General features: G+C 47.6%; 1 protein-coding gene across 3 annotated transcripts in view; it reads right to left on the bottom strand.

Moving 5' to 3' along the window:
* ELOVL5 (ELOVL fatty acid elongase 5) overlaps nt 1–10,204 on the bottom strand; it is a 66,734-nt gene extending 56,530 nt beyond the window's left edge. The window contains exon 1 of one of the 3 annotated variants that reach the window (XM_068994302.1): nt 10,095–10,204. The gene's annotated coding sequence lies outside the window, so the exon portion shown is untranslated. Of the gene's footprint in view, nt 1–913; nt 970–8,138; nt 8,249–10,094 lie in introns of those variants that run through there. The other 2 variants (XM_068994304.1, XM_068994303.1) reach the window with 2 other exon arrangements.
* Nucleotides 10,205–11,215: the final 1,011 nt, after the last annotated feature.

Here is an 11,215-nt window from a genome sequence, read left to right on the forward strand (position 1 = left end):
CTCAAACCTAATGGCAACACAGCCCTACCCACAGCACCAATAGCGATCTGCTGCATCAAGTTCACACCTCACCTCTCCCACTGGGTTACGATCTGTCAGTAGGTGTACTGCCATACATCTCTGCAGGATCCTCGCACTGGAGCAGAGGGCAGCAGAGAACACAATGGGGAGGAAGTGCGTATGGTCAGTGAATCAATGACCACGTGGCAACTGAAGCAGACAGGCTCCGTCCAACCTACACCGGCTGCCTTAACCTTGGCTCAGCATTGGTACTGCTGCTGCTAAGTCACTTCAGTCGTGCCGGACTCTGCGACCCCACAAACGGCAGCCCATCAGGTTCTTCTGTCCATGGGATTCTCCAGGCAAGAATACTGGAGTGGATTGCCATTTCCTTCTCCATGGCTCAGTGTTGAGGCCAACCAAAATTAGTTTAAAAAGAGAGTGTCAGTTTCAACCATTATTTGACCAGGGAATAGCCAAGTGCTTAGACACCAGTGTGGGTTCTCTTCCTTCCTTGGGCACAGTGCCACAATAAATCCCTGGCTTATTCCACCTAAAAGCTCTACAAGGTAACGTGCAAATAAGGAAGGCCCTTTAACACAGCACACTGAAACAGCATCCTCTGCTCCTGGCAGATGGCGGGGGGACGTTTCGCAATTTGCTCTACTCCCTCAGCCTGGGTGGCAGAACAGCAACCCTAAGCAGGGAATCCAGCCCCCTACGGCTGCTATCTCCCAGAGCTGGCTTCCCCGCGGGGGCTCCTCATCTGTGCAGTGTTACAAACTCTCAAGCTTCTCAGGCTACTGAGGCATACTCACCTTCACAAAGCCATAAGCACAGATTACAGAGCTGATTATACCCAAAAGGTACACAGAGAAAGAAACATTCATGCAAATAATTGCCAGATACCTACCACATGCCAGACAGCACACAGGTACCAAGGATACACAGGGAACACGCCAGACTTGGAGCAGAGAGGGGAGGACAGCACTAGCTGTCCTCCCCTGATGAGGAGGCTGACGCACACAGAGGTCAGCTGGCTATAACCAAGGTTACAAGAGCCGGAAGGGGTAGGAATAGCTAATTGAGTAAATAGCATCAGATTCCAGGGTGTGTGAGTCTGACTTACAAGGAACAGGGCCTTTTCTGTTTAGCTGGCTTTGCTTTCGTGTGTTTTTGTCAGTGGGGAGCAATCAGGGAAGCATCCGGACACAGACGGTGCAGAGCAGAGATGGAGCTGACAGGGCACGGGTCGGGAGATGTGGGGTGTTCAGAGTGAGAGGTGCAGGCAGGAAGTGAAGCGGGATCAAGGATGGCTCTAAGTGAAAGTAAGCGAAGCTTTCAGTATGGAGTGCACGGATCCCACTGACATGTCAGAAGATCTCAGTGACAGCCAGGTTGGGACCTGAACACAGAAAGGCAGGAAGGAGCCAGGGAAAACCAGGTACCCTGCAAGGGCTGACATGCTGTGCAGGCAGGGCGACAGCAGACACAGCAGAGCCTGAACAGACAACACTTGGCGAGTGACGGATGGAGGAAAGGAGGAAGGATGTGGTTGATGGGAGAAGGACCCTGGCACTGATGGCCTGGGCAAACTGGTGATGGGGATGCTCCGGGTCATGCTGGCAGACAGGAGACAGGTTTGGAGGGAGACCAAGTGAATCAGCTGATGAGAAGTTGGAGGTTCTGATGAATCTGGAGCTCAGAAGACAGAAGTGGATTAGAAATAAATGTCTGAGGTGGATACGTGAATCTGTGGGCAAGGCAATCACCCACTGAGATTGGGTTTCCAACAGTACTTCGCAACGATTCACCTACATTTTGAATTTTGGAAGTCTTTTATAACATGCCAGTTCCATTTGCAAAACGATGTTAAACTCAAGCATGGAGCTTTGTATCAGGGCCCGATATAGGGAACCCCCATCACTCTGCATTTGGAGCCACCTTCCTCTGGGGTCACTGAGCCTCTTCCAAACCTACCATGTCTTGCAAAGCAAACAGAAAGGAGCTGCCATAACAAGCACAGTATATAAAGCATTCTCCAGGACATGAAGTCCCGAAACACTGTATTTAAGGGGCTATTTGGAGAAGCTCTGACCTGTTTCACAAGGCAACCACCTTCTTGGATGAAGCAGACTTGCAGACAATCAACGGCTGCACTGATGAGGACAGGTGATCCTCTGCTAGTCTCTAGCTGGTCCCTTAAAGACCCTACTTCAGGAGACTGAGCTCTACTTCAACCCCATTTCTAATATACAAATCAGACTGCAATTGCACGTGGCCAGGAGACAAACATTTAAGAGGCTTTTAAGCAACATCAGCTGCTGTGAGCAGCTGCTTGTAATTCTAAATCTGACTGCAGCCTCTTATCTGATGTGATTACTTGAATATTCAAAATAAATTATCATGTTCTCCAAGATAATTCATACAAAATATACAAAGGCAGTGTTATAGCCTCAGCTGAAATGAAGAGAGAATGGAGGGACATAATTAACAAAGATAAGTTATGCACCCTTTCCAGAGAAAAGGTCTTAGATTTTAATTCAAACAGTGTAACATAAATAAAGATATGACAGGAAAACACATTTCTTTTTTATAAAAAAAATTCAATCTAAACTCCCACATTTTATAATTGTTCAGGTGCAGGGTGCGAGGAGGGTGATAAGAGGAACAGGCAGAGTTAAAATGTACTTTAAAAAGCCTACTACAATGTGGTATATTCAAAAGCAAACACAACCCAGTAATTATCTATCATCTCCTCTACAGCCAACGGTTATTTCACCACCTGGTTACATTCCATGCTAATATATAAACCACTCTGAATTTTGTGATCCTCATATTTTAGGAATTAGGGTACTTAGAGCCACACCCAGAAAGATAACTAAGAAGTCCTAAAAGAGAAAGAATCCCAAGAGAACTAAAGGGGTGGGGAAGGTGTTAGTCTCAATAACCGGAACAAGCAGCCTTTAATCAGGCCTGTGTCAGAAGGACCTAGATGTTCTCAAAACACACACGATGTACATCTCTACCCAAGGGAAAGCAAAACAATCTGGAGGCTCCCTAGAGGATGAGGGTGCCCTTCCCTCCCAGCCCACACCCTTCAGGTTTTATACACCTTATAGATCAAACCCAGGTGGGCCTGGGGCCAGACAAGGAAACTGATGCTGGACGCCTTCGACCAGGCTGGATCTGAACCCTGCCTCTGCCACCTGCTAGCTGGGAAGCCTGAACAAGTCACCTAACCTTTCTGGGCCTTAATTTCCTCATCTGTAAAACTGGGGGTACTGACCTCATGGGGGGGCCTTGGAGGTGAAGCACCTTAGAAAAGCACCTAACATGTAGTATATTTAGCACCCCACAGATCAGCCTCATTCTCTTCATAAGCCCCAAAGTATTACACTGCCCAACTGTAGCATCATTCATTCTTCTTACTCAGCTGACTCAATCTTCTATTATAGACAATGCTTCAGTGAACATCCTAGTCAATAGAGAGATTTTTTTTTAATGATGCTCATCAAATTCAGTCAGTCCCCTACTTAACTTTTAGGTAGAATACTAATAGTCTCAACAGCCCCTCCGCCCCAAAGTAGGCACAGAAGTCTCAATGAGGTGGAGTGATTGGCCTACCAATGCCTGTCCGGCTCTCAGAGCAGAGCTGGACCCCTGGTTCCTTGCAGCGGCTAACCTGAAAGGCCTCTTTTCCAGTCCCCTTCCTACTAGTTTGCTAACTTTTAAAGGTGTGTAGTAGATACTTTTCGGAGAAGGCAATGGCACCCCACTCCAGTACTCTTGCCTGGAAGATCCCATGGACGGAGGAGCCTGGTAGGCTGCAGTCCATGGGGTCGCTAAGAGTCAGACATGACTGAGCGACTCCACTTTCACTTTTCACTTTATGCATTGAAGAAGGAAATGGCAACCCACTCCAGTTCTTGCCTGCAGAATCCCAGGGACGGGGGAGCCTCATGGGCTGCTATCTATGGGGTTGCACAGAGTGGGACACGACTGAAGCAACTTAGCAGCAGCAGCAGTAGATACTTTTAATAAATGCACTTTAGATCCATAGTAAACATTTCGAAGTTTTGTAAGAGGAAAACTCAAATTTTCACAGAGGTACATATCAGCTCAAAAACAGGGTAGATACAAGTGTCAACAGCTCCTATAAATATTAAGGTAATGTACTTTTTCTGCCAAAGCCTGAAGCAGAGGTACCCTAAACGCTACCCCCAAGGGCCATCAGCACATGGCGAAACTTGCCAGTGAAGCAAATGAATAATTATTGAATTTGGTGTCATGAGAACTATTCTTTGGGGAAGGAGAAATTGACAACAATTATTTTATAGGAGCATGTGCCGTGCCAAGACAGAAGGAACAGGTACTCCAGGGTTTACTCTGATAAAGACCAGAGTGGCCAACTCTGCAGTGTGGCTCTAACTAGGTCTGTTTAGTATGCACATATCAGAGATTAGCTCTGACAGGGTGAAAGTGTTGACAACGGGGGAAGAACTGTAACATAGAGATGGAACCTGTAACCAGCATGTGCTCACAAGAGAATGTGAACTTAGTTATCAGGATTGTCATTTGAAGCTGCAGTTGTTTCAAGAAAACAGCTTTCTAATCAGAGAAAGCATGAGAGTCCTAGCACTAGAAATCTTAAGTGAAAAACTATTCTCTAAACCCCAGTCAGCAAGAAGACATCAAACAAAAGGTACTGAAGTCTAACAAGATACAAGAAACACTGAGGTTATCACACATCACTGTGCTCAAATGGGACAAGAAGGGGAGCGGGCAGGGAGGACAGGGTTCAATCTTCCTAAAACCTCAGCAAGTATGACTATTTTCAATCCAGGGGCCACATAATTTTAAAAGCAAATGTATTCGAGTCAAATAAAATTATCCTCATGGAGGAAACATGCCAGAAGGAACCAGGCGGCTTGGTAATGGTAACGTTTATGAGTTGAAATCAGGGTGGGGTGGGAAGGCGCTTCTATGACACAAACCCCAGCATGAGGAGGGTCTACCTTTCCGAACAACTAACTCTGCTAGGCCGGAGTAACTCCAGCGGTTACGTTTAACTTCTTAAAGAGAAAACTGTAATCTCCATCCCTGATTTCTGACATCTACCTTTCAAAGACCTAAAGGATTTCAACTTTCATTCTCTATCCCTGATCAAACAGAAGCAAAGGATTTGCTCTCTGCAAAAGCGAAAATAAAAAATTTTCATTCTGAAAGGATCCTGAAATTCACCTTGGTATATACTGTTTAGTTTTAAAGTAAAGGACCAAGGCCCAGAGTTGATTTAAGGTTGAAGGCAGGTTTAGGATAACAAACCAGGGCGGCCGGGTTCCATACAAGGACAGGGCACCCTACCCAAACCACTGTACCTTCCAAACCTCTCAGATTACTTCCGCTTCAATAAACAAAGGAATATGTGTATGCTTTACTATAATCTCATATTACGAGGCAATGTTCATTTTATGTGAGTTTAGGTAATTCAGTGGATTAGAGGACCCAGAGGCCTTGGTTCTTACTCTGCCAGCAACTGACTCCATGAGCTCACCAGTACTAAGACTTTCCTTTTCTCATCCACAAGCACCCTGATTTCAGTAACATTAAAATGAGAAAGAGGGCTTGTGTGATTTTACCATGCCACTGATTACAAGCTGCATCACTACCCAGGCATGTTAAAAGGTGAAAAACTGCCTGAAAATGGATGAGATGTGGTGGAAACACGTCTTTCTAATGTGGCAGACAGACACTGGCTGCAAAGAGGAATGGGGACAGAGGGGGAGAAAGGCCCTGTCTGGATGGATCATGGGCCCTTGAGATGTTTCCACTGGAGAACAAAGCCTCCTCTTCCTCCCTCTATGACACTGCAGTTCTTCTAACCCCCACACCTGAGAGCACCCTTCCTCTTGCTGGCCCTCAATCCGACTGGTCTTCAAGTTGCATAGATCTTCTCCTAGAGACATTCTCAAACGATTAGCTTGCTCCAGTGTGTGCTCATGGCCGTGGCTCCAGGTGAGGCCTCACCGCTGCCTGGCCTGCTCCAACAGCCTCCCAGTCTACCCACATATGCCCCATGTCCATCCTCACCAATCCATCCCACGCACTCTGACAACACTCATGTCCTTGGAGCACAACATTCATGATACACTCCTTCCAGTCCAAAAGCCTCAGTGGTCTTGTGACAACATCTCAGGAAAGACACTAGGCTAGGAGGTCAAGACCACCCAGGCTAGAATGCTTTGTGACCTTGGGCAAGCATCTAAACTTCTGAGCCTCCATTTCCTCACTTGTAAAGTAGGAATGCTTAGAGTGCCAACTAATAGTACTTGAGAAAAATCCATGTAAGGGCTCAGTGCAGAGTCTGACACATAGTAATAGTTTAATAAAAGTTAGCCCTTATTATCAACAACTTGTCTTACTAACCTTTCTTCCCACTTCTGCCTGTCAGCTTCATGCATCTGGGCTACTTGCTTTAATGTCCAATGATACACTTGTCTGCTCTCTAAACTTTCTCTCCTAGAATGCCCGTCCTCTGTGCACCTGTAAGATTCCTCTATGATGGGTAAGGTGAAATTCAAATGTGGATTCCGTTCTGTTTCATTTCATTTAATTCAATCCTCTCTTTGATGGGGCCTGACATCCTTGGTGGCCCTTATAGCCGATACTGGCACACCCCTATATCCACAGAGACTTTCCCTGAAGGTGTAGTTTAGCAGCCAGGTAGGTGAGGTGAAACTTAAATGCACTTCCTCAGTTTGGGATAGGTCCCAGGATATCAGATTTCCACTCTTCTAGTTATTACTTCAAGTAACCAAGGCCTAAATCAAGGCCAAGGACACTCTCTGGAAGGTGGTGGCAGTTTCCATATGTGAATATGGCAATAGGTGGTCTAGACTGTAACTGGCAGTCATCTTGCAAGATCAGCCTATAGACCTAACAAACATCTGAGAAGACTTCAGAGAAACAGAACATAAGTTCTGCCTTTGGGACTTTTCAGGTCAGGTGGTCATTTAAGTCCATCTGGCACTGGGTTCTCTGTCTCTTGCACAAAAAGCATCCTAACCAACTGGGCAGTGTGAGGCGCTGATGACCTGGCAAGCTCTGCCATAAAGCTTTCTCAGATACAGTGAGACAAGCACCCCCCCTCAGAAATCTGCTTCTGATCCCCTTCTAGTATAAGGTGCAGATTAAGTTCAGGTGTAAAAGGATTAAAGTATAAGCTACTTCAGAAACTGTGTTGTTCAGCTTTGTATACAACCCTAAGACACACACACAGCACACACTCAGTAACTGACAAGCCAATAAACTAATAGAAAGAGTGAATCAAATGTGGGCTAAAAGGAAGGAACAGACTTTACAGATGTGAAAGATGGCAAATTGTCAATCGTGGATGGCTTGAAGATGGACCTTTAATCATGAGGTTAGATTTTTAAGTTATAGAGTAACAGAGTTACATAAAGGGCAGAGCCCACTGAACAAATCCGAGCAGCACAAGGACAGAGGACGGGGCAGGTAAGTTGCAGGAGACAGATCTACATGATTTGGACAAGTCACCTGGCATCTCTAGGCCTCAGTTCTCAATTCTTTATAAAAGAGGTAGGGGATATCACTTCCCACAGGGAGGCTGTAAGAATCATCTATGGAAAGCAACTATTAATAGGAAGGTGCCCACATCAGTAATACCTCAAACTAAATGTATGCAAAGAAAAACCCACTGGGTAACTAATGGAAACAGTAACTGTTCCCACCAGTAACAAAAGAGTTGGTAGGCACAAAGGAGGGCTTAAAAATAATTAGAAATTTTCTTAGGGGAGAGGGACAGGATGTGGCTGAGTAAGGGGCTGAGTAAAAAGTAAAACCATCATTCATACTCTCTACTATCTACTTAGGCATCAAAGTCACCCTAAAAGATGGTAAACAGCTTTGCCGTGATTTCTGTAATTCAGGTTGGAAATAAGACACCCAAGGACTGATACTCACTTCTACAAACAGGAGGACAATCAACAGTTATGCTGAGAGAAAATGAGGAGGTAGTGGCAAAGAGATCCTTGCAAACACCCCCAAATTAAGAATTCTGACACCCCTCCCCCCGAAGAAAAAGCTCGTTGATCCCAGGGAAAGAGATAACTCACCTCATTTTCAAAAGCAGCTTTGCTGGAATACTGGAATTAGTGTCTGTGAAAACCTAATTTTAAATATTTTCCCAGTTATTTGAGATTCTCCAGCTTTATTCCTGGCCACATCCCCTAAACCTCACTTCCCTTCCCCAAGAAGAAAAATAAGTGAAGAAGAAACATTTATCAAGGCACTATTTGGCAAGCCCCCATGCTGGGCACTTTCAACTGTATCATCTCATGGAATCCCTAACAATTCTGCAACATGAAACCCTGGACAAAAATGATTTCGAAATTGAGTCAAGAAGCTGAGGACAGAGTCTGAAGTAATGAGGTTCTCTTCTTGAAAAAAAAAAAAAAATCTGACTATCAAATTGTAATACACTTTCACTTTCAGCTAAGTTCTGTTCTATATTCTGTAAAACTAGTCATCAGTTACCATCAATAACATTCCTCCTTTTGTCTTCAGTTAGAAACAAAAAAGAAAATGCGAAAAAGAGACTGTCCAGAAAAACTTCCTGTCGATGAGAAGTTACAATCTAGGGTAAGGATGCAAGAGGGACACGAATGACATTTCTCTTTCAAGTCCTGAACTTTCCCTGGAGAATCCCGGGCAGCATCCAAGCGGACTGAAACAGTGATGCGCTTGTCCCCTCACCGCGGATGGAAAGTTAAACTGTTCATCCACAGCCACCGAAAGCCAAACCGGTTGTGTCCGTATCTCTAGATTCTGCCCCAAGTGCTGCTGGCTGAGCAACAGCAAAACAAGCGCAACCAACAGGTTATCTACTGAGTGGTTAGGGAAACAAGTTACAAAACCTAACAAGCAACACGAGCTCTTCCGTGCCACCCAGTAAAGAAAGCACTTCCTGCCACCGGTCCCGCTATTAAAGAATTAAGGCTCCCCACCACTCTCCCGTCGAAACACCAGGTTCCGCAGCCCAGTTCGTAGGTCATGCACTGGATTCTTCCATTCGGGACTCCCCACCCCCACCCCAAAGTGGGCCAAGTGCATTATCCAAATTTGCAATCAAGAAGCCAAGAGCTGAGCTCAACTACAGTCGTGAGCAGGGGAAACCATCACCTAAAAGTGCAAGGGCATGGAACGCTTGGTGGCAAGACACAATTCTGAAGAACAAGTCTTGCTCCAGGCACGACTCCCTCCACCCCAAGGCGGGCTTGCGAATGCTGGGGTAGGGTTGGGGGCGAGTCTTATCTGCGTTTAAACTGTAAAAGAGGACTTTTCCTTGCTACTCGCAGCAGACACGACCCGGCCGCGAGCCGCTCCAGGCCGCGACCCCACCGCCCTCGCGCCCCGATTCTCTCAAGAGTAGCCCAGGTTGTTCCCGAGTCCCCGCCCCCGCGCTTCCCCACCGGCCTCATCCTCTCCGAGGACCGCTGGCTACAGTTATCTGGTTTTAATAAAACCCAAAGTGTTCCGAGGCTAGCGGGCTCGCCTCCCGGTCGGGGGCAGAGACGGGAGGGCAAGAAAGAAAACGAAAGGCCCGAGGGGACCGACCCACGCCGCGACCGCCCGGCGGTTCTCCCGGCTCACGGGGGTTTTGTTCTCCGAGGAAGCGCGATCGCTCTCGGGGCTCTTCCCTGGATCTCCGGCCGCGCGTTCATCTAACCCGGGCGGGTGAACCCGAGCGCAGAGCCCACCCGCCCTGCCTCGCGTAGGGGAGCCGGGTGCGTTCCCGCCGCGCCAGTCAGTGGGCACACTGCCTGCCGGCGGCTTCCACCGCTAAACAGGTGAGACAGCATCTCGCAGCAACGGCCGGGGCGCCTGCCGTCGCGCCCTGAGACCCGGGTCCGGCGGGCTCCTTCGCCACGCGGGCCGGGCCGGCAGTAGCTCGTGCGCACCGGGTTCAGAACCCAACAGCGGGGTCGCATCCCTCGGTGCCGGCCGCGCGCCGGCGCGGGTGTCATGGCCGAGCGGCGGCCAGCCGAAGTTTTCCGGAGCCGCCCGCTTACCTCTTAGGCCAAGCGCAGCGGCGGCTCGGAGAAGCGGCTAGGCGGCGGTGGCGGCGGAGCCCGGGGACCAGCCGAGCCGGGAGGAGGCTGGAGGGAGGCACCGGCCAGCAGGAGCAGCCGCAATGGGAAGAGGAAGGCGCCGGGTATCTACAAGCAGAACGTGGGCTGACCGTGACGTCACAATGGCGCGGCCAGCCAATCGCCGCCCGGAGGCCGAATCTAGCGCTATGATGTCATGCGGCCTGGGAGCCAATCGTGAAACAATAGAACTTTCGTGATTGTAAATTCCAGAATCCGATGCAGTGGAGAGCAGTGGTCCGGGTTGGTCCCCTCTGGTTCACGTGTCTCTGGGCAATTTTATCCGCTTTCTTCCTAATAAGCCTGCGTGGAACGCAGAGCCTGCGCAGTAGCACCGGTGAAGTTCCCGATGCCCTGAACTCTGTTTCTCTCAGTGCCAGGCCTGGCAGGGTTGTGTGGCTGTGTTTGGACGGCAGACGCCCACTGTGGTGCTGCCTCCTCGCGGGTTCTGGAAGGGAGCCAGATCTTGGTTTTAGATGAAAGGGTTAAATGCCTAGGGAGAGTACTAGAGCTAACGAAATAGGACAGCAACAAAAAAAGCGCTGGAAACTGATGCTATAGCTTAACTCCTTGTTGGTAGATTTACCGTGATTTTTCTTAGGGATCCTGATTCTCCCTTAGCGATCACTGCCAACTCCATTTCTCCTCAAGACTTTTTGTAGGAAATAAGGTGAGGGAGTAAGTGACATCTTTTCAACTAGACAAATACAAGCACATAAGACAAAGTGCTTTGTGTTCGGGGCATGAGTAGATCCTTGCTGTTTTTCATTGATATTTGGATAATTTAAGGCCTTCATCATCCTAGTATCCTATGCTTTCTTCATGTCAGATCTCAGAAATTAAACCTTTCTCCCTGTGCACTCTAATTGTATTTCTGTTACCCAAAGCCCATGGATTCGACATAGCCAACTATTTAATGCAGGTAAATTTATTTTACATACTTACAATGTGATGTTTATCACTTTCCAGGTGTGTTCCAGGCACTGGGCCATTGCCCATTGCCTTAAGAATTAAGATGTTGAAACTATACACAAATTAGATAA

This window comes from Capricornis sumatraensis, chromosome 22, assembly GCF_032405125.1.
Source record: "Capricornis sumatraensis isolate serow.1 chromosome 22, serow.2, whole genome shotgun sequence".
Lineage (NCBI taxonomy): Eukaryota > Metazoa > Chordata > Mammalia > Artiodactyla > Bovidae > Capricornis > Capricornis sumatraensis.